This window comes from Sitophilus oryzae, unplaced genomic scaffold (genome assembly GCF_002938485.1).
Source record: "Sitophilus oryzae breed Bouriz unplaced genomic scaffold, Soryzae_2.0 scaffold_732_pilon_pilon, whole genome shotgun sequence".
In the NCBI taxonomy this organism is placed as follows: domain Eukaryota; kingdom Metazoa; phylum Arthropoda; class Insecta; order Coleoptera; family Curculionidae; genus Sitophilus; species Sitophilus oryzae.
Window position 1 is genome coordinate 1,365,526 of NW_022147343.1, and position 26,288 is coordinate 1,391,813.

The window sequence follows — 26,288 nt, forward strand, 5'->3', positions numbered from 1 at the left end:
TAAGGGCTGGCAAAAGTTAGTCTTGGGTCGAGATTTCCGTATGTAAGAACAGTACAATGCGTTTATAATGTACTGAACAAAGAGAGGACAGTAAACACGTTGCCAAACGTATGAAATAAACCGAGAAACTGTGCACATCGCTAAGAGACGTGGAAGGGGATATAGCAGATTTGTCGCAGTTGACCGGTCGACCCATACCTCTGTCAGTACTTAAAGTTCTAGGGAAAGGTGTACATCATACGTTCAGCTTCACGATTTAATTGAGTCTCGTGATACTTTATTTGTTTATTTATAACTATGCTTGAAATTTTTTAAGTGCAAGTTAGAGACATTTGCATTTTTGGTAAAAATAAGTGGATTCGAGTTGGTGTTCGACAGTGGTCGCGCTATTAGAACTCTGAATTCAAAAATCGATATCTGGAAATCTATTAGAAATAATAGATTCTAATTTTTTCAAGAACTTTCTTAATGTTTCTGCTGTATTTTCTTTGTAGACAGTATGTGAAAATCTTTATCAATAAAAAAATTACACGATTGCTGAAAATCGCTATGCTCTAAAAGTAAATGGATGGATTGTTTACAATTTTTGAATGGAAAAAACAACCATATCGAATTTTTCTTATGTAAACATATTGTAAAATATCCGATCTTGAAAATAAAAAAAGCTTCAATATCTAAAGTGGTTCTTGAATTATGGCCTGTTATGTGTTAAAAAGTTGAGTTTTTAAATTATCGCGATTACTGACGTTTTCTCGTTATAAAAAAATGACCCTAACGACATCCTTATAATTCCATTTCAGATGCTCAGAAACATGTCTAATGATTTTATCTAGTTATCTGTTGAAAAAAAAGTCTTTTAAAAATAAGCGGTTTGCGATCGTGATTTTACTTTACTTGATAGGGAAAGGCGTATCGGCAACGCCGTAACAGCACACCGTCGCGCATCGCGTCGGTCGGTCGCATTTCTCACTCCGACTTAATAAGGTCCCTATGCGATTTACTTCCACATATGTAAATGCCGACCCAAAAGTACCAGTTGCCAGCACGGTATGACAATTTCAATCATCTCGGGTTTTCCCGAGTATAGTTTTATAATCGTTTATTTACCTATAGAGGGTACATAGAGAAAATGTAACAATATTACAATTTAGCCCAAGTAGGGCAGGTAGGTTAAGGTCCAGGTAAATATAATAAAATTTTAATGCAATAAAAATTTTGAGAAAGAGTGCAATACTTGCTGCTTGATTACCAAAAAATGATTTTTCTTCAAAAGCAAATCAAAATGGAAGAACTCGCTTAAAATTCAAATAACATTTTTTCCGCGGCTTACTTATTTCTTATCCTTCTTTCTCTTTTTCTTCTATTAATGTTTGTGGTTACTCGCTATAAGCTATAATATGTTTATTTATATACACCCACAGGGGCACGAAAAACGGGCACTTTAAAATTTTCATGTATTTTAAAGCATAATATATTTTGTTCTAATAGGTCGATTTTGATGATTTTTTAAGCAATTTGCAGCTAAATTATTTTACTTTGAGTATCTCTTTCTAAATTGAAAATGAAAGTTTCCATCTGTCAATAATACGGGGGAAAACAAAATGTGGATATTTTGGCGAAAGTTTGAAACAACCCGTGGCATATGTTAACAAAGCAAGAAATTTTAAAATAATTTTATAATCTAGGTACGTGCTTTCTCGATAGTTTGTTTTTTTAATTCAACTCAATAGCTTTATTTTTATTGGAGATATTTGCTTTGGAACAAGACAGTAACAATTTCCAACAATTTTAGCATTGATTGCCCGTAGCATTAGATGAGCTCCGTAGTACAATTAAAAGTATTAAAAATAAATTCTCATCTGGGACTGATGGGCTTACTCTCAAAATGTTCTCTGAACTTCTGGAATGCACATTAATCTATCTTACTACTTTAATTAATGAGTCATTCCAAAAAGGAGTTTTTCCAAACTGCCTTAAGACAGCAATAATTATTCCTCTGCATAAAGGAGGAGATAAAGATCAAGCTTCGAACTATCGCCCAATTGCTCTCCTGCCCACATTATCTAAGATCATTGAAAGATTGGTTAAAAAAAGGCTTCTATCTTTTCTCCTTAAATATAAAGTACTTTCTACCCATCAATTTGGATTTCTAAGTAACTAATGCTATGTTCGACCTTTTTAATAATGTATACTCTAGCCTGTGAATAACCATCACTCTACAGCTACAATTTTCTGTGATTTCTCTAAGGCTTTCGACTGTGTAAATCATAATATCTTAATTAACAAATTGCAATACTATGGATTCAGGGGAATGCCGCTCGAATGGCTTAAGTCGTATCTTGGCAACAGAAGGCAGCTTGTGAGGATTGATACGTCTATATCTTCTTGTAAGCCTATAGAATGTGGTGTCCATCAGGGTTCAGTACTTGGCCCTATTTTATTTCTGGTGCTTATCAACGACATTGCAAATCTAGACATTAGTGGTAAAATCTGCCTTTTTGCGGACGATACTAGTTTCACTTGGAGCTGCCCAGATGTTACGGCACTATATAATACAAGGATAATACTATATCCAGTGACTTACGCACCATTAAATCTTGGTGCGATTCTAATCTCCTATGCCTCAACCTTTCAAAAACTAAAGTTTTGTCATATAAAAGTACTATACAACCTTTTGTACTTAATAACACCACTATTGACGTCGTGGACTCTGTGAGATTCTTAGGACTTGTTAAAATGGAACTTGCACATCGAAGCCTTATCAAAGAAACTAAGCTCTGCCTGTTTTGCGCTAAGATCTGTTTCTAAGGAACTTAACTCATCAACCTCTAGAATGGTTTATTATGCCCTTTTTGAATCGCATCTTCGTTATGCCCTTCCATTCTGGGGTACTTGCTGCGCGACAAAATTTGATCGTATTTTCAAACTTCAAAAGAGAGCAGTTCGATACTTATTGGGACTAAACAGTAGAACTCACTGCCAGAATTTCTTTAAAAATTTCAAAATAGTGACTCTTCCTTCCTTATTCATTTTTGAATCCGTTTGCTTAATCCGCAAGCACATATTCTCTATTCCGGAGAGGCCTTCTCACAACTATCCACTTAGGAATGCGGAGCACGATATTTATCTGCCAACCCCGAGCTCAGAACTAGTTAAGGGCTCAATACTGTACAATGCCAAGCAAATATACAATCATTTGCCTTCGAATATCAAGTCACTTTCATTCTTTCCCGCATTTCGCAAAGCTCTGAAATCATACTTAATGGAGCGGAATCATACTAAATCATACTCTATATGCGGTAAACGACGATGTTTAATCATGAACAATTTTGAATTTTACAATGAGGAAGATGCATATATTTTATTTTTCGCCAGAAACTGTTCAATTTATTACAATAAATATGTGTAAATGCAAAAAAAAAACTTTTTTCTTGAAAGCAGTACCACAATTTTATAAAACGGGCCATTAAAATACTATGGATAACGCAAACGACGCCTCGCGAATTGAAACGATATTCTATTGGTCTGACGTCACCCGCCGTTCTCGTCGACGCGCGATGGCCAGCAGCAGCCAGACGTGTTCCGTTTATGTACGTATTTAGGTGGCGTACTAAGACATTTTTGTTGCTTTTAGCGTTGATTGGAGGAGCTTTTTATGCTTTTTTGTGCATTTATTATTTGTATGTGTTGTGTGTTCTGAGAATTTTTTAAGTATTGGCAGATTCCGGGTTTGTAAAAGCACAATCAGATAACTTGCCAAAAGTCGATGCTTTTATGTTGGCTGCTTTTTATAAATACAAATTCCCAATTTATTGGTGCTGAATTACGAGGGAAAAAACAGAGAGGTATGTAACATTTATTCTTTTGTAGTACTGAGGCATATTTAAGTATAAGTAGGTACCTACTGTTACGAACTTTTATATAGTTATAAATATTAATGTTATAAACTTATTTTTCAGATCAGGTAGGGAGACGTACGGAGATAATGCTGTAGGTTATGTAGAAGTGAAAAGAGACAAAAATATTTGTTTAGTACGTGAAAAAATAACTCCAGAGCATGGCGTGAAAAAGAAAGTTTTTTTTTATATATTGACACCCCCTTACCCTTGTTATTTTTAAAGATTGTTTTTTTTTACGAAATTATAGGAAATAAATTGTTTATCAGTAATGAACATATTATACAAGGTGTCCCATAAGCAGACGCCAAAATTAAGTTACTTTTTTAAGTGAGACACCCTATATATTTTTGGATTCTTCGGAAATTTCTAGATATTCTAGATATATTTCATGTATAATATCCTATACCTATCTTCAAATGTATACGAAATATTGACAGTTGTAAAGCGAAAAATACCTACAATTTTCTGGACCACCTTTTTTGAGACACCCTGTATAACTAGAATTAATTTTATAAAAGAGTATATGAAAAACCATGCAACTTTTTTATTTAATGTTTTCTTCTAAAACTTGTAGTTAAGGCTGTATGTGGGTGTCAAAATATAATGAATAACCCTGTACATTCAAATTTCATATACCCATGTAAGACAATATATTTACATAAATATATGAACTTACATCAAAATGATCTTTAAAACAATAAATGGTAAAAATAGAGGATAATTTAACGTTTTTCTTTTCATCTCTTCTCAAGGCCTTGGACCATTTTTTTCTGTTTTCGCTCATCCATTACTGTTTATAAATATCACTAATTACTAATTATGTATTAATTAACACAAATAACTAAAATTTTGACTCGGATTCAAACTCGGCAAACTGTGTAAAATAAACACGCGTCTGGCTCCACTCAACCAGAAGAACGGCGGGTGACGTCACAGCGGCAAGGCGCAGTAGAGAGCGTTTGCCCGGCCATTTAAATTAACAATATTTAATTATTTTATATTAGAGGCATTTCTTAACCGATATCAACGATTTTTTTTGTGTTCAAATGTTTTAAAACCATTATTTAAAAACATGCATTTTCCTCATTTTGATCATCTCACACACTGGTTAAAGGTCTAGTATTTAATATTTAATATTTTATAACTCTTGATTTTATAATATATAACATTAGTTTATCCATTTACAGTTTTCCTTTTGTAAAATTTTCTAGATACGCCTGTGTTCTGCAATGTTCATATATGTTTTATTTGTAATTTTATGACTTAAATTTTTTTTTGAATTGATTTGTATTGTATGACATTTTTATTTGTTTATTTGTATATTTGTTTTTGTGCTTTTTTGTTTTGCTTTGTCGATGAAGCTGTTTTGGCTTTTTGTACAATAAAGCGTTTGTTTGTTTTGTTTTGTTTGATTTTGAGTCCTCATCAACACACTTATAAAATAGTGTTTATTGTTTTTGTAATGTTACTAGTAGAGAGAGATGGTTTTAAGTACTGAAGTATCGGTTATTGCTGCTTTAATCGATCATGGTAGAGATCAACTTTTTGATTTAAAATCATATCTGCTACAGTAACTGCCCAACAGACAATAATAATATGAATTGCAAAAAAAGGCAAAGGCGCGGGTTTAATGTAAAAAATAACTACGAAAAAAATGTTAATATCTTTTTCAAAACCGAATATGTATCTCTCAAAAAAAATAAAGCTATTGAGATAAATCATATACATGCAACTTCATTGTTTCACCTCTTTGCGTGTGTTTTTTTATGTTCGTCAAGTCGTACATGTCTCCAATATATGACTCACCGCACTCGCAAATAATGTACCTGATATATAGATGCACTCTTTTCTTGTTAAGACACTTCTGAATAGACCTAGACTTAAAAACAGTTTTAATTTTATATCGCTTCGGGTGCGTTTATGTTGGACCGGCGATAAACGATAAGAGCAGCTATAGTAGCGAAGCAAAGAATATTATTATATTAACTTATACAGGGTGAGCCACTGACAACTTACAATGGCTATAATTTTTAAATCAAAAAAGTTATCAAAGAAATAAAAAATACCGTTTCTATAATATCGAGGGGGAATACATATGACGTATTTTTTTAACCATCCTGACCTACCCCTTAGGCGGCACACCTATACTCACTTGAAAATCTTAAATAGCAACAACCCACTTGTGGCGCCTTTTTGGAAAGCCCATGAACAATGCTAAACGATGATAATAAAGTTTTTAGGGTGAAATTGAAAACCTACCCGTTAGACGAAAAATTAGGTGGACATTAATGAAAAAAGTGATGTTTCATTATAAGTTACAAATTGGGACCCAGCTAAATGAGGCAAATGAAGTATTTTTCAAACCACCCCGACCCACCCCTAGGTTGTGAAACCCCCTCACTTCTAATCTCATCAATGTCATTTTGAAACCATTGCCATTTTGAAGCTAAAAATAAAAAATGTAGATAATAAAAAAGGCAATACAAAGATGTTTTACTAATCGTTCAGCCTAATTTTGCGATAACGCAAATTCTTCATCATCTATTTTTTTACTTTCAACAAATAGGAGTGCATTTTCAACACTCTTCTGACTTCTGACAGATGTTCGAGGTATACCTGTGATTGATGCCAACTGGCGTGTTGATGCTTGTGGATTGACCGATACCTGACCAATAACTTCCATCTGCATTTCTTCATTCAGTACCCTGGCACAACCCTGGGCCCTGTCCTTTTTTTATTTTTGAACGATCCAGTTTCTTGAAACTTTAGAATCAAATCTCTAACATAAACGTAACATAACCGTTTCCAAATAACACATACCTTCAGCACCATAAAGAAAAACTATTTGAATTCTTTCTTCCACAGTATAAACCATTTTTCTTTCAAATAAGCGAATCAAATAAAGGTTTAAAATAACTCCAAATTTGCAAACGATTGAAAATCGATAGAAGAAAATTTTTTAAGAAAACGTTTTAAGATTCCTGTTTGTTGAAAGTAAAAAAATAGATGATAAGGAAGAATTTGCGTTATCGCAAAATTAGGCTGAACGATTAGTAAAACATCTTTGTATTGCCTTTTTTATTATCTACATTTTTTATTTTTAGCTTTAAAATGGCAATGGTTTCAAAATGACATTGTTGAGATTAGAAGTGAGGGGGTGGCACCTAGGGGTGGGTCGGGGTGGTTTGAAAAATACCTCATTTGACCAAAAATCACTTTTTTCATTAATGTCCACCTAATTTTTCGTGTAAGGGGTAGTTTTTCAATTTCACCCTAAAAACTTTATGATCATCGTTTAGCATTTTTAATGGGCTTTCCAAAAAGGCGCCATAAATGGGGTGTTGCCATTTAAGATTTTCAAGTGAGTAGGGGTGCCACCTGTGTAGGGGCCCACCCTGTATGTAGGTGTTTATATTGGAGCAACGCGTCGAGACACGGTTGGCAGTTGAGCAACGATAAGAGCAGCGCTAATTCACTGCTTTTATCATTTATCGCAGCTCCAACATAAACGTACCCTTAGCTATTGGCCTGATTTTCTCAGATGTTTCTTTGACATAGGTATGGAATCGTCAAGTGAGAGAGAGAGCATCCTCCCCAGGGTGGTTCTCTTCGCATTGGTGCGAAGAGAACCAATTGGTAAAAGAGCAAATTTAAAGAGGCCGTATTCATTTCTAACAATAATAAAATCTTTAGCAATCTAAGTATGGAAATTTCAACAATATGGCAACCACTAACCACTCATAAAACGCTCCAATGCAGGTATTCTTAGTGGATTTTTTCATGCTCGACAACAATTGCACCCAACTAATTCACGGGTGAATTAGTTTAGTTATTTGCTGCACCCAACTAATTCACGGGTGAATGCTCGGCTCTAATATACAAGTTCAGTAGTTTTAGGCAGGGTTGAAAACAAGCTACACAATTGCCTACTTTGGTACAAATTTGCTAGCAACAACCACAATCGCCCGAGCTACACATTTTGAAAATTTACATATTTCGTATAAAAAATAATAGCAGAACAGTAAATCAGCTAACTAAAGCTGATTTTTTAGCTTTTAAGTTATCCAACTTAGTATATCAAAAGAGACCGCAAGTGGACTTTAAAGTTTGAACTGACAAATATCGTTTTCCTTCATCAGTGTTCATAGTGGAGTGCTTTAAGCCCTTATGGGATACGAACCTCGGAATTCATTTACTGTGAACGAATTTTTATAAAAACTTTTTGCATTGTATTGTTAATAAGATATATTACAAAGTTTACCCATTTAAATTCGTTGCTTTCACTTCAGTATTTAAATAAACACACATATACAAATGCATACATACAAGATGGCTCCGTATTCCGGAAAAGCTCTGATTCCTGTTTGATATTTTCACTCCAAACCTTTTACAAAATACATGTTTAATGGTAGTTTACATTTCAAAAATATTTTTATAGATATACAGGGTGAGTCAAATATATATCATTTATTTATTCGAGTTCAATGAATTTGCTATAAAATTCCGGTTCCAAAAATTCCTTAATACAATAGAGTATAAAAAATGGTTTTTGAATTATGACCACGTCCATAAGGACGTGAATCTAGACGTCCAGCAACCTTCGTATGAGAACTTCTAATCGAGACGATCGACTTATTGTAAGTTTATCGCTAAGAAACCGCCGTTTGCCAGCTTTTCAAATTGATAATGAATTGCACTTAAAGACCGTACATATTAACTATCGGACTACGAAAAGAAGATTAAATGAAGCAAATCTTATGTCAAGAAGACCTGCTTCAGGCATGGTCTTAATGTAAAAATTTCGAAAAAATGTTAGTGCCTTCTTTAAAACCGAATATTTCCAACAAAAATAAAGCTAATGAGATGAACCAAAAAACAAACCATCGAGAAAGGATATATCTAGATGATAAAATGATTTTTACATTTCTTGCTGTTTTAACATATTTCACAGAGTGCTTCAAACTTTCACCAAAATAGCAGCATTTTGTTTTCCCTCGTATAATTAACAGATGGGAAGTTTCATTTTTAATTTAGAAAAAGATACTAACAAGTCAACTAATTTGGCAACACACTGCTTAAAAAATCATCAAAATCTGCCCATCAAAATTAAATATATTAACCTTTAACTTTAAAATACATCAAAGTTTTAAGGTGCCCATTTTTCGTGCCGGTGAATGTATTTCAAAAACTAAACATTTTAGTCATATACTTTTCTAATGAAACAAACCTTTATTTTTTTACTAGAATCCAAAAATCAATTAATATATAGGGTGTTCCATTACAAAAAACATAACTTTGATGTGTAACTTTTTTTGGGGACACCCTGTAGAACTCTACATAATTTTAGTAAATACTTTAAATTGACTTACATAAGCTCAGAAAATTTCACTTCAATGCAAACTTCTGTTCTCCTTGCAAAAACCGCGTCGTATATGACGCGCCACCCTGTATAATTCGATTTCAATCAAAATTTCAATGATTAGAATATAAGCAGAATAGGTATAGCTTATGCATTAGATTTATTATTTCAATAAATTTACTTAGAAAAGAATTAAAAAATCAAAATATTAAGGAAGGAAATAATTTGGGAATTTTTATGTTCCTTTATTATTATTTTTTCTTATGTGGAATAAGTTAAATTTTTGTTTTTATATATTAAATGACTTGATATACCTACATAAAGCTATATTATGTTTTTTAGTGTTTTTTTTTTATTTTAATATAAGGGCCCCTAAAAAATCTTGCGGGGGGGCCTCACATTTGACGTTACGCTACTGTGTCAGAGCATGAACTGGGTCATGAGTCAAGGACCAATAGACAATAGCCAAAAACAGTAAATAGACAGGATTACTTAATCCCTTAAATAATACATAATACGTACTTTGACCAAATTTTACTGCTCAATTACGTCACTGTAGATCACAGTCACACTTCCACTCGTTTGCATACGTGAATATTATTCAATTCCTATTTCACTTCCTCCCATGTCAGTAAGGACTGCAGTTTCTATGGAAAAATTTGGCCGATTAAACAAATCCTGAATAGTTTACAGTTTTTAAACAGAACTAACCGGTCTAATTTGTCCATGTGGCCGGTCGTAGCGCAAACGGTAGTGTGTCGATCTGCGGTGCGAGTGCGAGAGATGGGATGGTACTGGGTTCGATTCTCAGCTAGTACGGTCGCTTTATTTATTTAAATAAAAATATTGATTTATATAAATAGAACGACCAGCGAGCCGCCACCTTAAGGAAGGCAATGGCAAACCCCCACCTTGAGTATATTTGCTTTGTACAGCCTCTCAAATAGTGCCGTTCGGATTCGGCGATAAACTGTAGGTCCTGTGTATTTGTGAAACACTGATGACACACATCAAAAGTACATGCGAGAGGTAGCCGACGGCGACGCTCTGTATTGAGTACGGCACTGTAAAAAGAATTTGTTCATAAAATCGTTAGTTTCGCGTCATTTTGACGTCACTGCAATCCTTGCTGACATGGGGGGAAATAAAATGGGAAGCGAATACAGGGTGGCCCATCGAAAACGTTCCGCAAGGCATAACGGCCAGGGTAATTTATTTTTCAGAAAATTCAAAAACACGTCAATTTTGTTTGTGAGGGGGACAACTTTTGCCCCAAAAATAATTGCAAAATCTGCAACCCTCTAAGCGGAGGTGTCATCCCCCAATTTTTTTCAAATGGAAACGGGGGTCAAGTGGTACCGCAATGAAAAGGGCTTTCTATTCTCTATACTTTCCGGCTTCGTTTTTGAAAATCGGTCGAGTCATTGAAAAAATATGAAGGATTGAAATTTGAAAAGTTTATTTAAACATTTATCAGAGTAAATGATAAGGATAAATTCCTTCGACCAATTTGCTGTTTTTTCTTATTATTTCTAGATGTTTACGCATTTTTTCACTTGCCACAAGGTTGAACGATCAGGTGCGGTAGTTGCTAGATAGCAGTTCTGTGAATTATGCGTTGAAGTTCTGCTCAATATCGTTACATTTTTTAACAATTATTATGGTGTGCTCACTTGTAGAAAAAGTGGAAATAATCGAACTTTATTTTAAAAATAATGAATGTGGCAATCGGGTTGCGCAAATATTCAATGAACGCCATCCTGACAACCACCTTTATGGCAAAATTGTTCCCGAGTTAGTAGCAAAATTTCGCGAAACTGGTTCCGTTATGAATAAAAAGAGGCAGAGGGAAAATCCTGTAGTAAATGAAGCTATGGAGGTATTCGTATTGGGCCAAATTGCTATGGATAGTACTCTGAGTATAAGAAAATTTGCCAATAAGACCGGCCTGAATCGTACAAGTGTCCAAAGGATATTAAAAAAACGCAAGTTCCATCCGTACAAAATTCAATTGGTACAAGAACGCAACAAAGACGATTTTGATCGTCGCTTGCAATTTTGTGAAACTACGAGTGAACGAGTGGCGAATGATAATAATTTCCTATTTAATATGTGTTTTTTGGATGAGTGTATTTTCTTTTTGAACGGTGTAGTTAATCGGCACAACTGGTCGGTACTGGGCTGAAGACAACCCCAGGGTTTTTCACGACAAAACCCTCAGAAATTGAACATGTGGGCTGGTATTTTTGGAAATTCTATTGTGGTCAGTTTAACGATATTGAGAAGAACTTCAGCGCACAAGTCACAGAACAGCTTGTACCGTACCTGATCGTTCAACCTTGTGGCAAGTGAAAAAATGCGTAAACATCTAGAAATAATAAGAAAAAACTTCAAATTGGTCGAAGGAATTTATCCTTATCCTTTACTCTGATAAATGTTTAAATAAACTTTTTAAATTTCAACCCTTCATATTTTCTCAACGATTCGAGCGATTTTCAAAAACGAGGCGGGGAAATATAAAGAATAGAAAGCTCTTTTCATTGCGGTGCCAATTGACCCCCCTTCCCATTTGAAAAAAGTTGGGGGATGACACCCCCGCTCAGAGGGTTGAAGGTTTCGCAATCATTTTTGGGGCAAAAGTTGTCCCCCTCACAAACAAAATCGACGTGTTTTTGGATTTTTTGAAAAAAAGAATACCCTAGCCGTTATGCCTTGCGGAACGTTTTCGATGGGCCACCCTGTGTATTGACGTATACCTACAAACGAGTGGAAGTGAGATCGTAATCATACTTTAAAATTTGACGAACGTACGTCTTATTAGTCATGGATGGTTAGACAGTGCTACACATGTAGCACTGTGTTCACACAACGTTCTGACGGAAACGTTGTGTGAACAAAATAAATAAAGACAATGGAAGTCCCAAATTCTTTTTGTTTTAATGAAGAAATTAATTTTCCGAAGCAGATACAGAGATATTTTTCTACGTTATGATTTGTTTAATTTTAGAGCTATTAAGTTTGAATCATAACTTTTTGATCCTACTGTATTTTTCTACGTTACAAATTAACGTTATCTGAAAATCCGAACGCGCCAACAAGCTGGAAGGCGTATCTATGTATTTCATGTAACTGTCGCTTAATGGTGCGGTGAAAACGCCTTCCGAGCACGTCCCGGCCAGATTATAAGCGACACAATGTTGTTGTCGTGTAAAGCGAGACATTGTTTAAATTTTCCCGATAATTGTCGAGTTAATTTGTTGCAAACGGTGTTGCCGCCGGCCGTACACCGCAACTCGATATCGGTCGCTTATCGGTTCTGGTTACCAGGCAACTGGCGTTTTGTTGCTAGGTCCGGTTTCGAAGAAAATCAGTTGTTAAGTTTATATAGAATTACAAAAGATTAAAATATACAGGGTGGTCCGAACTGTATTCCGAAAACTTCGGCAGTATATTCTGCCGATAATAATAAGTAAAAAAGTCCGTATAAATGTATGTCCTAAAATGCTTACTTTCGGAGATACAGGGTGTAGAAGTTTCATTTTTATTTCAATTGTTTTTAAATAATTTCTGAACTAACATCAATATTTCGATGAAAATTGGTGTCTGATAGTTTTTTGACATGAGAAATTTGATTTCGATGTCAATATGACTCCTACTAGTAGAGGGCACCACCTACATATTTTTTAACATATTTGAAGAGTAATAACTTTTCGTCCGTACCTGTATAAAACTACCTAGTAAAAAAATAAACATTTACGACGTCTTTTACGTGAAAAAGATCTCTTGGTAAAAATAGCTATGAGTAATGGTTTTCGAGATATTTGGAATCAAAATTATCAATACCTGTCATCATTGACATAAATTAAACATGTTGACTAAATAGTTATTAGACTGAAGTCATAAATTTGAAATGTTTTTTTGTCAAAAATTCAACAGAAACTGTTTTATCATTATTTTTTGCAGAAAAATTTCTGATTAATTTAGAAAAATAAAAATTTCACAAATTTCTTATTTCAGTTTCAATAATTATTATCTACTACTCTCAATGTGTTTATTTTTCATCAATAATGACATGTATTGACTATTTCCATTCTAAATATCTCAAGAACGATTGCTCGTAGCGATTTTTACAAAGAGATATTTTTTACGTAGAAAGTTCCAGAGATGTATATTTTGTCGCTCGGTAGTTTTATACAGGTACGGACAAAAAGTTATTACGCTTCTAAACAGTTAAAACACATGTAGGTGGCGTCCTCTACTAGTTAGAGTCATATTGACATCAAAATCAAATTTCTCATGTCAAAAAACTCCCAGACACCAATTTTCATCCAAATATTGACGTTACTTCAGAAATTATTTAGAAAAAATCTAAACAAAAATGAAAATTCTACACTCTGTACCTCTGAAACTAAGCATCTTAGGACATACATTTATACTATTTTTTTTTACTTATTTTTATCTGCAGAATATGCTGCCGAAGTTTCCGAAGAATACAGTTCGGACCACCCTGTAGGTATATGTATCCTAAACATCTTAACTTTTCAGATACATGGTGTTAAATTTTCTTATTTTTTTTTCAAAATATCTCTGATGTCTTCCATGCATCAAAATGCATATTTTGATTAACAAAAAAAATATATTTCTTAATTTCCTTCTGGCCGAAGAAATGATTTTCACACAACAGAAGTAAACTGACTTTAATTTTTTAAGCAAAAACTATGCGACGGGCGAAAGAAATGAAGAGATGGAAAATGTTAAGAAAAGAATGGAGATTTTGAAAATAATTTTAATTATAAGAGTAGTCAGTGGTGTACCACTTTTTTCTCCAAAAATCTTCAATGTAAAATCCGTATGGGCGGCACTGGTTGATATAAATAAAATATTAATCAATAATTTATCAAAAAATATTACGTTAATCAAAATTAATTATAAATTATAAATTATAACCATCTATCAAGGAATAAAATCAAAATTATATTACCATAGAAAACGCCTTTCAATTTTTAGAACTTTTAACTACATTTTCATGTTTTTTTTTTAATTTTCTCTAAAACGGTATGTAAATTTGGAAAAGTATAAACGAGATTAACCAATTTAGAAGAAGCAAATTTTTTTTTGAAAAATGCATTTTTCCCAAGCTGTATATAATAAAAAAGTTTTTCCCCTCTTGCGTAAATATAATCCGGGGACATACTGTAGAATTACAAAAGATTAAAAGATATAAGTACACCTTTGCTTTTTGACCTTTTTTACATTGTGTATGGTCAACGTTATCGGTCAAACGGAAAATATCTATACAGGGTTCGACAATAGTGCGTCGGGCATCCGTAGCTCCTAAAATAAAAACCTTAGGAATTTTGTTTAAGTGCACACCTAAAGTATGTTCTAGGATGTATTCCAGGAAAATATTTTAACTTCTATAGGGTGGCTCAAAAAAGTGTGGGTGGATCGGGATGATTTTTTTTAAACGGAACACCTTATATATTATTGCATTTTTAGCTTCCTTTCAGATCATTTTACATAAAAATCCTAATATATGAGTAAGTATATGTCGATAGTTTTAGATATATTAATAAATAAATAATAATATATTGTTTTATTAGGAGTAAAAATGACACTTTCTGTGACGAAGCTGTACCTTTTTTCAAACACCACAAATATTTTTTAAACAATTTTAAACGTTAACCAAATAATATAAAAAAAAAATTAAAAGTAATATCTTTTATGTAATTATATATCGAGAAACTATGGTTACGCTCGTTGAATTTGACACTTTATGTCAGTTTAATAATATATTTTCGTACTTTTGTGCTTAGGCGTAAACATGCTATACTTTTATGCCTAGGCGTTAAAATGACTTTTTTATATTGTCAATCACGTCGCAAAAATTAATACTTTTGTGACGTTTGAAAAAAAATATATCTTTCAACCTGTCTTAAAAAAATTATTACAAATACAGGAACTGTCCTGAAATTAAAACTATATTAGTTATTTACTTTAGATGGTCTGTATTTACCTTGCTATAAATATGGTAATCGTAAATCATACAGGATGTTCAAAATTCTACGCCAAACTTTCTAAAATATAAAATAATTTTTCTTCGTTAATTTTTTTATTTTTTTTTAAACGAAACACCCTGAATATTATTTTTTTAATAGATGGGAAATTGAAAAATGAGCATTTTTTCTATTTAGAGTACGTATTTCAAAATTTCTAAGGGTTTCGCAGATATTCTTGGTTTTATAATTTCATATGGCATTTTCCACGGTAAATTTTCATCACGCCTCCCAATGATTTTTCTCTCGTATTTTACCGTTGATAGAGCCATATGGAAATAATACTGCCTATATCTGGCCAAACCATTAAAAATTTCGAAATACTTTAAATACAAAAATGTTCATTTAAGGCTATTTACTAAAAGGCTATTAAGATCGGCAAAAAAAAGTTTTTTAATTTCACTCAAAATGAGTTATTTGGGTCATAAATGACCTAAATACAAAATATTTTCATGGTGTCTGTCTGGCTGTCCGTCTGTCCGTCTGTAACACGACAACTCAAAAACCGCTAAACCGATTTTAACCAAATTTGGCTCAAAAATACTGTGGCACCCGAGAATCCGGCCATTAGTTTTTGGTGGGGTGGGGGGTTGGTAAGGGGGTATGGGAGGGGGTTAAAAATTTAAAAAAATTGTAACTCCAAAATTACAGTAGCTAGAGAAACGCGGTTTTCAATTTAAGATTAGGAATAATATTTGCAACAAAATTTGTAATAACATCAAAATCAGTCAAAGTCGCAGTTTTTGAGATATTCCGTGTTTCCGTAGTCCGTTTTTGAGAAAATCCGTGTGGAGAACTCCAAACTCCCATCGGACGCGACCCCAGGTGGCGGATAGAGGAAATAACCGCGGACCAAAATTGGAAAAATACCTTTACTTTGAAACTAAACTGCCTACTGTAAGAACTGCCTACCAACTTTTTATTAACATTTAGTATGGGCGGCTATACGTGCCTCCCGGCGCCAATTTTTTATTCTCCATCTAGTAAAAAAAATACACCTAGTAAAAAATTTCGGCCTTGTGTGTGTGTAGCTGAAATAAATAATATAATCACATTATTATATAAATAATTTTATTCTATTCTCCACAATATAGGAAGTTCCATTCTATTTACTTTTCAATAGTCCAAGTCAAATACAAGGAAGGTATGCGACCTATAAAAACAATGGGTCGTACCACCTATAGTACCTACCGTCGGCCATAGAGAAACGAATGCGCGTGTGTTGTTTTAAGTCACGTAACAGGGGCGACTTTTACAACCCTACGGCGCGTGAGAGAATCCGGCTTTTCGTGCCGGCACCATCGACGATAGAAACGCGTATAGGGACGGAGCGCTAACAATAGTCATGGAAAACGATAGACATTCCATTAAATATAGAAAGCTATTTTTAGCATTGTTTGGTTGACGTTATACGCACATTAAAATGTATTATTTAAGTTTACAATGAGGGGAAATGTTTAATGGATATTTTGGAATGAGAATTTCTGTTCTCTCAGAGTTATTTTTCCAATAACAGTTTGTTATTTACGTAAAACACTATGACAGGTATATGGTGTGTTGCAGGGTTTTCTACAATCATGACTTGAGCACAAAAACGAAACTTGCAATGTACCGAGCAGTAATAATCCCTACCATGTTATATGGACGCGAAACCTGAGTGCCGTACCGCCGACACACGAGCGCATTAAACAGATTGCAACAGAGACACTTTAGACAACTGCTAAGAATCAAATGGTACCACCTTATCTCAAACGTATCAGTCCTCGAAAAAGCAAGCTGCGAGAGCGCTGAAGTCATGATTACTAAATCCCGCTTAAGATGGGCTCGCCACGTATGTAGGATACAAGAAAACTGCCTACCGAAATCTCTTCTTTACGGTGAGCTTGTAGAGGGTAAGAGGAAACCACAGGACAACTCAGTAGGATATATAAGTATGCAGCATCAGTGGGAGGAAGCAGCGCACAATAGAACGCAATGAAGGAGAATTATAAACTCAGTTTACAATATATTCTCCTTCATTGCGTTCCTCCTTCATTTCAACAACGACAACCAAAAACTAAAGAGGCAACAAAGTAATGAGATTTTTGAACGTCCGGAGTGCGGAAGAGAGATAACATCACGTATCGGGCTTTTCAGTCACTGAAAAAACTCATGAAAGAAAACGCCTTGCGTAACCATCTTCTGATACGTGTCTAATACTCGTCAGCGAGTAATGGCAGTAAGTAAGTAAGTAAGTGTTGCATCGCGTATCGCCAACCTGAACTGCGTTATTTAAAAATTTCTACAGTTCATACCAAATAAACTTAGTCACGTGATTAAGCTCGACCGGCAGAGCGTTGCCCACTTTCAGTGACTGACATACTGATTAATCACGATCCTGCTCAAACCACGCAACGTAAGAAGCTCAATTTTGGCATACAGGTTGATTCTAGGGTTTAGAGGTTCGATAAGATGATTAAATATTAAAATATTCCTTTATTTAAAAACCGGTGAGTTTTTCGGAAAAACTCTTAAACACGTATATTTTATTTTATGTTTTACATATTTTAAGATTTTTTATAAATTTATACAAGGTATTTTATAAAATATGACCATTGAGTAATCACGATTCTGCTTAAACTGCTTGACGTTTAAAACGGCCTACACACGTAACGATTTATCGTACTGCGCGTTGAACTGCAGATCGTAAAGAAAATCGCACGGCTTGCAGTACAGCCATTTTTTGTACACACGATGCAACACATTGTACTGCCGCAGTTCAGATTATTCACTTTTTGTCGAGAAGGGCTACCGTTATATCAAGAATTTCAAAGAAGAAATCTGCCGTGCTTGTAGCTGCGGTATTGCTGATAGATGAAGATGATGAACAAAAAGAAATCAAAAAGCGAAAATGGTGTAAAAAGTGGTTGCTGGAGAGAAACAAATATTCAAAAAAAATAAACAAGATTTCATAACTGGAATTTCTTTTCATTTTATTTGCATAATCTTTTGATTTCACATCCCATAGGCATCTATTTTCTCTATATAAATGAATAAAGTCTTCCCAGAACGTCTTATTTTTTAAATCCATAATATTGATTAAACCAAAAATAAATAAAAATTCTATCGTAACTGCGCGCTGGCGGCAGGGAATACACCCCACGCGTTCAAACCCCACCCCACACGACCCGTTGATACGATATTTTACGGAAGCTCCGTACTGCAAACGATTTGACGACTGCATACTGCAAACCATCCAATTTCCCTACACACTCTACGATTTATCGTTAATGCGGCAGTTTCGATGGATATCGTACTGCATGCAGTACGATAAATCGTTACGTGTGTAGGCCGTTTAAAGCTGATTTTTGGCAAACGGATTGACTGTGGGGTGTAGAGGTTCGAATTCCAAGAGGGTGAAAACACCCCTCAAATATTACAATATTTGTTATTTAAAAAACGGTTAGTCTTTCGGGAAAACCGGGGAAAACGTTTGGACAATCATAATTTATTTGGTTTTTTTACATATTTTGAAATTTTTTAAAAAATCATACAGGGTGTTCCAAAAAGTTGGGTAATTTCTTAACCACGATTCTGCTTAAACTGCTTGACGTAAAAAGCTTATTTTTGGCAAACGGATTTTTCGAAAGTCAAATTCCAACGAGATGAAACTACCCCTCAAATATTACCAAGTTATATAATAATATCGCCATATTGTTTTTTCTCATGCTGACATAAATGTGAGAAAATTTTATCCAGTTTGTATGTTAATGGAAATTCTTGCTTTGCTTTATTATCACCATTACAAATGATTAATTCGACGCGAACGAAGTCGCTGATGCACGCAGTATTCTAATAAACTAATAACGTTGCGATGAGTTTTTTTACGGCTATTAAGCTATTTTGTCACTAAAAAGAACAATGTTCGACTGCAAGGTCTACTAGTAAACATTTTCAAGCATAAAATATCACAACACTATTTATTTAAACCAAAAACTCGTAATACAAAACTGAAGGGTCAAAACGAATGACAATGTCAGAAAATAAATAAATTAATGCGGCAACTTAACATTTTTTACAGTAAAGCTACCACCTGAATCCCCAGTTAATCAGCACGGCGCCGAATATGTCCATGGTTGGCAACAATGAATTTAAAAATCGCGCCCACGATTACGTAACTAAAAGTTTAATTGATACGAAATATATACTAGTTGTTTTTTAAAATTAAATGGTAAACTTTTATTCAAGTTAAGGCCAGCGATGGAGCATGCGGTATATAAAGTCTCTAAAATAAATAACAATATCTTACCATAATAGTAATAGTTAAATATAAAACTAATTTTAGACCTGATTTTAGGAATTTTATTGTTTTTTTTGTCGCATAAAAATAATAGTTTTTAAAGTACTTATTTAAATACACACACTAGAATTTATTACGGTATATTACTGATTTTATATTCGTGAAACTGGAAACATTTACATAATTTAAAACAATTATCTAAAAAATCATTATGTAATATCTTTACGACACATTTTCAGTAATAATAACACCTTTGTTTGGCGGTATTTTTAAGTCTATTTTATTATGTCCGGTATAATGTCGACATTAACAGGTTAATGTTTGGGTTTGGTTTTGTTTTTGGTTGTTGTGTTATGTGTTATTCTCGAGATTATTACTACTATTTAGATAATGTCGATATTTAACCGAATATCGGACCTTAACCGTAACAGATATACCGGGTGCCGTGCGTCTCAAAAGTGGCTCAGCTATAACTCTTTTATTTTTTTCCGATAAAAATACTACATTTGGTATGTGTACAGGGTGTGATTGAAATGGTGTAAAAAATGAGGGTGATAGTACTCCTAAAAATAGTAAAAAAAGTTCTTATAAGTATAGGGCGGAAAATGCATATTAAGGGAGTTAGGGGCACTGAAAGGGTGAATTTAAAAAACGGTTGTTTTGAAATTGCAGGCTTAAAAACGAGATAAAATTTCGAAAAAAAATGCTCTGCCATAAATTTTGACCCTAAATTAAATGGTGATTAAAAATTATTTGGAAAAGCGGAAAGGGTAGTTTTTGCAAGGGTAGGGGGTTGTTTCGTGAATAACTTTTTTGAGGTTATTTTTTTTGCAACGTGGGTTCATTTTTTGAAAACTACATACTTTTTCCTACAAAAAAGGTACTCTTGATGCACATCGTCCAGAGCGATGGTTTTCGAGAAAATTGAAGGCAAAGAGTTTGCTCTGGTTAATCAACATAAACTTATGAAAGTTATGGCGGTTCGAAAGTAGCCCAGTAGTTATCAAATAATTAATTGAAAAATCAAAATTTCATGATTTTTAAAACATCTTATTGCTTTAAAAAACGAAATAATCCACTAGATTTCTACTTGTGGGGCCACTTGAAAGCTTTGCCGATTAATACTGAAGAGCAACTACGGCACCGCATTATTGACTGTTCCAATCAAATTTGGACAACACCAAGGATATTCCACAAGGTACGCAGATCTTGGAGCAGATGTCTGCATTGAAATGAATGGTGGTCACTTTAAATATTTACTATGAATGAATTAAGGAATGCATTATTTTAATAAGGAATTTTGGTAATTGGTTTATTTCGTTTTTATAGCAATAAGATGTTTTAAAAATCATGAAATTTTGATTTTCCAATTAATTATTTAACAACTACTTGGTTACTTTTGAGACGCAATGTATTACGAGTAGGCCAATCATTTGAAAAGTTTATTTAGAATAAACTAATTATGTTTCATTCTTACATATTCTGATAAATTTGCATCTTGTCAAAAAAAAATTGGATCAAAGCTGTTGCTCTGTCCCACCATCTTCTAAACTCGATGGTCCGGGCTGTTTCGGCTACGCAGCGAACGCGAACGTGATTTGATGAATAAAATAGGGAGGAAGTCGTACGCCGGTACGCGGCCCGACATCGCTACCAGGGATTAGTCGCCCGTTTTTTCTCGCTCGAACTTCACACCCCCTTTCTGCCCTTGTTTGTTGTTTCGCGCACAGAGCCCTGCGAGGGTGGTATGATTTTTTGCTTTCTTTTTTGTTGGTAGAAATAGTTTTTACACGAAATAAAGCCACGTTCGAATTTTGTTTGTTATTCTAGGAGCAGTATGCCAAATAAAAGATGATATTTTGTTTTCTTACTTTCTACAAAATAAATTCGTTTAGGATATCCGGCTTATGAATGAATTAATATTTTTATAAAATAAGGTACTTTCTAGATTAATTATGGATCATATTAAAAGACAATGGCGACTGGTGCTAAAGGGCACAAAGGCATGTGCCAGTATGTGCCCACTCCACCGGCGAGATAAAAGGAAGAAAATACTTATTTTTATGTTTTAACATCCTTCGTCCTTTGTGCACAGAGGACGAAATAGCACGCTGGCATGAGCACATCACTGAAATTATTGGTAGTACAAATGATGAATTTATGGATAATAGCCCAACAACAGCGCTACCTGTAGCCACAAATGAAAACCCATACGGAATAAAAAGAGCAACTCACACAAAAAGGGGGCTAAAGGAAGCCATGTAGGATGTAAAATGTTTAGAAAGGGGGTTAATCACCGCGACCTTACAGATCTATTGTGTCTTCCCCTTTCTTTATGACTCATTATAACTCATCATACAGTCTCAACGCTTTAACAAAATCCAGCTCCACAGACTCCTTTGACAGCTCCACAGAGGCCAGCTCTCCATCTCCGACATCGTCGTACCAAAGTTGCACGAAAAAGCACGAAGGGTTGACGTCTCGGTACAATCAGTGATGAGGTGTTCCCCATTTTCCCCACAGAATCTGCATTCATCGTTGTTTCTCAGCTTCAATCTACCAAGGGGTTGGTTGTACCAGAGATACGATTCATAAAACCAGCGAAGCAGTACTGGGAAAATCCAACAAACAGAAACAACCAGACTGGTTTAACGAAAGTCAACCGCATATACAGGCTTTGTTGGAACAAAAGCATAGAGCAATCCACACAATCCAAGATAACTTTAAAGCAGCCAACAACACGCTTATGTCCAACCGCCTGCACCCACATATAGAAAAAAATCCTCCCAGAATCGCAAACAGGTTTGCGTACCGTGCGTCGGCGTCGATTCCATATTCTCCATCCGCCAACTACAGGAAAAACTACAAGGATATTTTCCACAAAAACTTAAAGGGGATTAACATGCAGAATCGGTGAAAGGAAGCAACGCACAATAGAACGCAATGGAGAAGAATCATAAACCCAGTTAAAAAGGACAACCGCAAAGTAAAGAGGCAACAAAGTAAAGAGATTTTTGAATGTCCGGAGTGCGAAAGAGAGATAACATCACATATCGGGCTTTTCAGGCACAGAACCGCTCATGAAAGATACGTAACCATCCTCTGATGCGTATCAAATACGAGTAATGGCAGTAAGCAAATATTTATTAAACTGTATCTATGTCTTGTTTTATTTGCTTATCACTATACACTATACCCCTTCTGTGTTGCTGCAAAGGCAATAATAGAAATCAGTTGTTCTGGGTGACCAACAAATACACCTAGAATGATGGAAAAATTGACCAGGACAGAAGCAGTGGCGGACTAGGGGGGGCGGAAGGGGCGGTCCGCCCCGGGCCCCTTCTTCTAGGGGGCCTCCAAATCTTAATAAGAAATTTTTTATTCAACTGGCAAACAGGCCAATATGTATTCAGTAGTTATAAAGCAATTTGTAGTTAGAATATGCAAACCATAAGTATACGCAAACTAAACACAGTATAAATGGAAGCAGATATTTACTTAATTATCAATTATTAGGCCCCAGTAATTGTCAATGGCATTTTTCTATTTACGAAATTAAATCAAGGGGTAATTTTCTTTGTTTAGAATATCGAATAATTATTATTTTTTATATTCGAATAATTATTATTTATTCTTGGACCTATATAGGACTATACCGCGATTTTGTAAGGGGCCGCTTACAAAATCGCGGTATTTACCTGGAACGGTCGCGAAAGTAACGAGGCTTATATTATGTGGAACCGGTATTCCCATCACTTTGTCATCATAAATTGCCATTAAATATATGCAAACATTCACTCGGGGATTGTTTTATTACGTCAAATTGCATTCGTTTTTCAATTTAAATGTATTATTATAAGCTGTAAAAAAAATGATGTTATCGTTTATGAGACCTTTTTGGAGTTGGGGTCCTTAATCCTCTGGTCGGGGCCCGTCGGGTCCCTACATAAAAACGGCACTGCCGATGAATAACATATTTATATCTACAGTATGTCCGCGGATTGTCTTCATAAAAATTTTTGCTTGTTCTAAAATGGTAATTCCTGTTTATACTTTTCCAAATTTCCATACCGTTTTAGACTTTGAGTTTTAGCGAAAAATAAAAAAAAACATGAAAATGTAGTTAAATTTTTGAACTAGTAAAAATAAAACGCCTTTCTATGGTAATATAATGTCGTTCTCATTTTTTGATAGATTATTATTGACAGAATTTTAATTAAAGTTATATTTTTTGCTGTTGTTAAAAAAAAATGTTAAAGAAGCACAAAATTTATTTAGTTCAATGCTGCGGAAAGGGTGATAATGTGATACTTTAACAACAAAAAATATGACGTTAATCAAAATTAATTATAACGATTTATCAAAAAATGAAATCGAAATTATATTACCATAGCCTTTTAATTTTTAGGCCTTTTAGTTTTTTTAGGATTTTTTTTGAGGAAAAATTACGTTAAAAAACTACATTTTTATGTTTTTTTTATTTTTTCTAAAACGCTATGGATATTTAGAAAATCATAAACGCCATTTTACAACAAGCAAAAATTCTTATGAAGAACGCATTTTTTTCAAAAAGTCAATAATTAAAAAGTTTTTCCTCTTGTAATCTGTGTCTGTCTTTTCCTCTGGGTATCCCAGAAATAAGTGCTAGTATTTTCACTGGTAGTATAAGTTCAACCCCAGAAACACGCATATGAAGTTTTTTTCGCGAAAAAAAAAATTGAAAACTTCCCAAAAAATTTTTCAAAAAATTTTTTGGGAATTTTTTTAATTTTTAGTTAAAAACCATAATTTCTTGTTAATATGACAACATAGGTATTAGATTAAATTTACAAGAAAGAAAATCCAGAAAAGATCCAGTGGTTCTCAAAATTTTAGCAAATTTTCGAAGTAAATTAACTCCGTTATTTTGGACTTATTTGAAAAACGATAAAGAAAGAATATGTTTCTTTTATCTATCATCCCTTAAAATACTTGCACTTATTTCTGTGACTCCTGTATATATATATCGATTTTTCTTACAATTATTACAGTATATAAATACTTGAAATTTGTCAACCATTATTCATACGTCATTCAATCTTTACAAAATGTGCAGACCGGGGGCCACATATAGCTTAGCCGCCCCGGGCCCCCGACAGGCTTAGTCCACACAGAAGACACAAGCAGGCTAAACAATTTACAGTTATCACTCGTCAACATTTACGGCAGACCTACTAAGCAAAAATAAAATATGGAGGTCTACTAACTGCAAACTCAGTAGGCATAGAAAACCGATAGGATTAAAAGATAAAGCATTCAGTCCAGATTGACTTAGGGCAAAACACATTCTATTAGCCAGTGCGATAGTTTAGCAAATATACAAATAATCTTTGTATACTAGGCGATAATATGCCATTTTAGCAGATGCGTTAGGGTTTTTGAGAATTTACATAACTTTGCTTAAACCAAAACAGTAAGTTTCTTTTCAGAGAATGACACCTGTTCTTCCTCATTTTGTCTTCTACAAGACCGTGAAATCGAGGATTACATATATAATACGATCGGTTCCATTTTTCTTTCAAAATTCCTCGGCCGAATTTTTCTAACGAGTGTTTCGATGCGTTTTCGCGCTCCTTTCTCAGAACGGCGCGTCTAAATTAGCGGCCGGCGTGTAATTAACGTTGTTCGCGTTCGATACTTCGTTAGTCGGGCCTTCTTTCTTTCGACGATTCGCGATGCCGGTTCGAAACGACGGACGACCGGAGCAGAAGTGTTTTGTTCTTGGCGTTCGCGGAACCCGCCGCCGCCGGTACCCGTGCTATCGTTTCCGGGAAAAATTAACACCGGATCGGTGCTGGTACTGCGTTTGTTTTGACTCGCGCGGTCCCGAACAGGTACTCGCACTCATATGCGACAGAAAAGTATTTTTTCTGTCGCACATTTGGGATGCGACTTGTAAGACAATAGAAAATTTGTAGGATAAACAAACTAACTAATACCGTGCTGGCAACTGTTACTTTTGGGTCGGCATTTACATGTGTGGAAGTAAATCGCATACGGATCTTATTAAGTCGGAGTGAGAGAAATGCGACCGACCGACGCGACGCGCGACGGTGTGCTGTTGCTCTATCAAGTAAAGTAAAATCACGATCGCAAACCGCTTATTTTTAAAAGACTTTTTTTTCAAGAGATAACTAGATAAAATCATTAGACATGTTTCTGAGCAACTGAAATGGAATTATAAAGATATCGTTAAGGTGTCATTTTTTTATAACGAGAAAACTTCAGTAATCGCGATAATTTAAAAACTCACATTTTTAACACATAACAGGCCATAACTCAAGAACCACTTTAGATATTAAAACTTTTTTTTTATTTTCAAGATCGGATATTTTACACATATTGTAAAATATCCGATCTTGAGAATAAAAAAAAAGTTTTAATAACATAAGAAAAATTCGATAAGGTTGTTTTTTCCATTCAAAAATTGTAAACAATCCATCCATTTACTTTTAGAGCATAGAAATTTTCAGCAATCGTGTAATTTTTTTATTGATAAAGATTTTCACATACTGTACAAAGAAAATACATCAGAAATATTAACAAAGTTCTTGAAAATACTAGAATCTATTATGTGAATTCAGAGTTCTAATAGCGCGACCACTATCGAACACCCACTCAATTCCACTTATTTTTACCAAAAATGCAAGTGTTTC

The 26,288-nt window shown here is 34.3% G+C and overlaps 1 protein-coding gene across 4 annotated transcripts in view; it reads right to left on the reverse strand.

The window, feature by feature from the left end:
• LOC115888326 (single-minded homolog 1) overlaps nucleotides 1-26,288 on the reverse strand; it is a 137,707-nt gene that overhangs the window by 61,566 nt on the left and 49,853 nt on the right. Inside the window, exon 1 of one of the 4 annotated variants that reach the window (XM_030908017.1) lies at nucleotides 9,781-9,918. The exons of the other annotated variants lie outside the window; for them this stretch is intronic. The gene's annotated coding sequence lies outside the window, so the exon portion shown is untranslated. Of the gene's footprint in view, nucleotides 1-9,780; nucleotides 9,919-26,288 lie in introns of those variants that run through there. 4 annotated transcript variants of the gene reach the window in all.